Below are 4,272 nucleotides of genomic sequence, written 5' to 3' on the forward strand. Positions count from 1 at the left end.
TGTCAAGGATACTCCCCGCCTTGACTTGTTTGATCTGAGAGCGAATGTGTAGCAACTCCCTCTGATATGCGTCGGAAGATGAGGTTGAAGTGGAGGATTCGGACGCCATTGTTGACAGGTTTGAGGTTTTGGAGGGAATGTGTACAGTGTTTAGGATTTGGGGGTTTTGGGTATTCGGTTTGAGCTTGAAACCGGGTAAGGAAGAGGAATTTGGCTTTTATATCATGTGGATTCGAGTTGGATATATGGGTAGGGTTGAGAGCTTGACCCGATAACGGATCCCGGTTCATTTAAAAGAATTTAACGGTCAGAAATACCCTTTATAACGGTTATGTATGTAAGATATGGTAAGGGTATTTTGGTAAAGTATAATGCGGTTTTTGGATAGTGGGATATAAAGAGATGATATTTACATAAGTATGTACCCACTTATGAAGATAATGCCTTTAATAGCGGAAAAAACCGTCAATAACCGAAGACCACGTGGCTAACATTAATGCCCAACATTAACCATTCCACATATATCCGTTGAGCTCATTTCTTTTACCTCTCGAAGGTAAACTCTCGACTTTGCTACTTTAAGGATCTTCCCTTTGAGTNAATCCGGGTAAGGAAGAAGAATTTGGCTTTTATATCATGTGGGTTCGGGTTGGATATATGGGTAGGGTTGAGAGCTTGACCCGATAACGGATCCCGGTTAATTTAAAAGAATTTAAAGGTCAGAAATACCCTTTATAACGGTTATGTATGTAAGATATGGTAAGGGTATTTTGGTAAAGTATAATGCGGTTTTTGGATAGTGGGATATAAAGAGATGATATTTATATAGGCATGTTCCCACTTATCAAGATAATGCCTTTAAGAGCGGAAAAACCGTCAATAACCGAAGACCACGTGGCTAACATTAATGCCCAACATTAGCCAACCCACATATGTCCGTTGAACTCATTTGTTTTACCTCTCGAAGGTAAACTCTCGACTTTGCTAGTTTAAGGATCTTCCCTTTGAGTGATTGATCCTTAAACCTCCTTATTCCTCCATCTAAGCACTCCTGTGGTTAAGGATCTTCCCCCTGAGTGATTGATCCCTAACCCTCCTTATTCCTCCATTTAGAGATACGTAGATAGTCAGTTTGATATCTTTTGAAGTGATCTCTCGAACTACCCTTTTTCGAGACATAACGCAGACAGGCAAACTGAACATGTACCTCTCGAACTACCTTTCGAACACAGATTGCGATATGGAGACAAGATTGATTCATCAAAAGAAGATATCACTTGGAACATTTCCTTAAGTTCATTTAGTGATTTTCGAAAACATTACAAATGAATCAATATCTTAATAGATTCCATAGAAACTTTTGTTTGGCCTTGGTTAGCCTAATAGGAATCTATCGTTAGAGCAGGAACTAGCCATCTAAAGTCCTATTTCTCTAATAACAGAACTAGGGGTGGCTACTCCCTTTCTTGTTCTTCTCTCCGCTGCTGCCTTCCTCACAGGCTTCATCTCCCTTTCCCTTGGTTCTCCATTTGGTTGAGGGAGGTCCTTTTCCAGAATGTGCAGCGGTAGGAGTCCCACTTGTGCAAGACTCTTCTCCTGACTCCAGTATCCCATCGTTGTGGATCTCCTCGTATTTGGGGATCCATTCACCTTGGATGGGAATAGGATGCTGGCTTGGATTATCAGGAAGCTCCGCAATCTGTTCACCCTTCGTTGATTCTGGATAGTTCTCTCCTTGAAAGTCTTTGGACTTCGTTGCTGATTTTCTCCCTCTATACCAGAACGGTACATCGTCTTTTCCTTTCTTCTTCTCCATGAAGAAGTCGATGACATAAACTGATGAGAAAACCCTTCTATTTATAGCCCAAAAAGGTTACCACTGTTGAGTCACGGGATGCGATATGAATGACCATTCAATGCTTGTGTAACTCCAAAGCTGCCATAAAGTTGATGAAACCGCTCCTCACATGCGAAACAGTTCATGGCACTAAATACAAGAAGATAAGATTTGACCATTCATCCCAATTCTATCATTCCCAATTCTAACCTTAGTTGAGAAAATCTATTTTCACATAACGCTTTTGTGAAAATATCTGCTAGTTGCTCCTCCGTTGCAACGTATTCCAAAGTTATATCCTTTTTCTCAACATGGTCTCGGATGAAGTGATACTTGATATCAATGTGTTTTGTTCTTGAATGTAACACTGGATTCTGAGTGATAGCTATAGCACTTGTGTTGTCACACATGATCTTAACCTCTTTACATTCAACACCATAATCCAGTAGTTGTTGCTTCATCCATAAAACCTGAGCACAGCAACTTCCAGCTGCTACATATTCTGCCTCAGCGGTGCTTGTAGCTATCGAATGCTGTTTCTTGCTAAACCATGAGACAAGTCTTCCACCTAGAAACTGACATGTCCCTGATGTGCTCTTTCGATCTATTTTACAACCGGCAAAGTCCGCATCTGAATAACCCATAAGTTCGAAAGATCCACCTCTCGAATACCAAAGTCCAACACTTTGCGTACCTTTGAGATATCTAAGGATCTTTTTAGATGCATTTAAGTGACTTTCCTTAGGACTTGCCTGAAATCTAGCACATACACCTACTGCAAAGGATATATCTGGTCTACTAGCAGTTAAATAGAGAAGAGATCCGATGATACCTCGATAAGTAGTCTGATCGACCTCTCGACCTTCACTGTCGACATCGATACGTAGAGAGGTTCCCATGGGTACTTTGACTGAGGATTTCCCTTCTATATTGTATTTTCTGAGCAGATCCTTGGTGTATTTCTCCTGATTGATGAAGATACCTTCCTTAAGCTGTCTCACTTGTAATCCAAGGAAGTAGTTTAGTTCTCCCATCATGCTCATCTCGAACTTCCCTTTCATCAACCTGGAGAACTTCTCGCACAAGTCTGAATTGGTGCTTCCAAAAATGATATCGTCCACATAGATTTGCACCAGTAAGATGTGATCCTCATTCTTAATTCTAAACAGTGTTTTGTCCACTAGGCCTTTGGTGAACCCACACTGAAGTAGAAAAGAGGATAAGGTATCATACCAAGCTCTCGGAGCTTGTTTTAAACCGTAAAGTGCCTTCTTTAATTTGTATACTTTGTCAGCTCCCACGTCCTTCAAGAAACCCGGAGGTTGTTCAACGTACACCTCTTCTTCGAGAAGTCCGTTCAGAAAAGCGCTCTTGACATCCATTTGATATACTCTAAAGTCTTTGAAGGCGGCATATGCGAGAAAGATGCGTATGGCTTCGAGACGTGCCACTGGAGCGAAGGTTTCATCAAAATCTATTCCTTCCTCTTGACAATAGCCTTTGGCAACAAGTCTGGCCTTGTTCCTAATAATGACTCCATCCTCATTCATCTTGTTTCTGAAAACCCACTTTGTACCAATGACATTCTGATGATGAGGTCTCGGAACTAGTTCCCAAACATCGTTCCGTTCAAACTGATGAAGTTCCTCTTGCATGGCTTGCACCCAATCTGGATCACATAGAGCCTCATCGATCACTTTAGGCTCTATTTGTGATAGAAAGCAAGCAAGCATGCTTTCTCTGTATGCTGATCTGGTCCGAACTCTGTCACGTACATCTCCAATTACTTGATCAGCAGGGTGACTTCTCAGCCATCTTAGGTCAGGTTGTGGCTCCTCAGTTGATACTTCCGTTGAAGGTTGAGATGTGGGTTGAACATCTATGAACTGGATTGGATCAACTGAGTCAGGAGCTTTCTTCTTTGTAGACTCTTCATCATCTGATTCTGACTGGAGTTCCGCTACGTCTCGAACTATCGACTGCTTGTCTTCGAGAGGTAAGTTTGATCTCTCGATAGACTCTGGCTGATCTTCCTCAGCTGCTTCCATTGGCTTTGATGATTGATATGTCGATGCTCCATCATCAAAAGAAACATGTATGGATTCTTCAACCACCAGTCTCTGCTTGTTGAAGACTCTGAATGCTTTACTTGTCGATGAGTATCCCAGAAATACTCCATCATCTGCCTTTTCATCAAAAGTCCTTAGCTGAGTCTTCCCATTGTTGTGGACATAGCATTTGCACCCGAATGTGTGGAAGTAGTTTACATTCGGTTTCCTTCCATTCCACAACTCATATGGAGTCTTTCCAGCTCCTTTCACGATCAAGGACCGATTTTGGGTATAGCATGCTGTGTTGATTGCTTCTGCCCAAAATCCTTGAGATATGTTGGCTTGCGAGAGCATGGTCCTTGCAGCTTCCTTGAGAGTTCTGTT

This window comes from Ipomoea triloba, chromosome 8 (assembly GCF_003576645.1).
Source record: "Ipomoea triloba cultivar NCNSP0323 chromosome 8, ASM357664v1".
Classification (NCBI taxonomy): domain Eukaryota; kingdom Viridiplantae; phylum Streptophyta; class Magnoliopsida; order Solanales; family Convolvulaceae; genus Ipomoea; species Ipomoea triloba.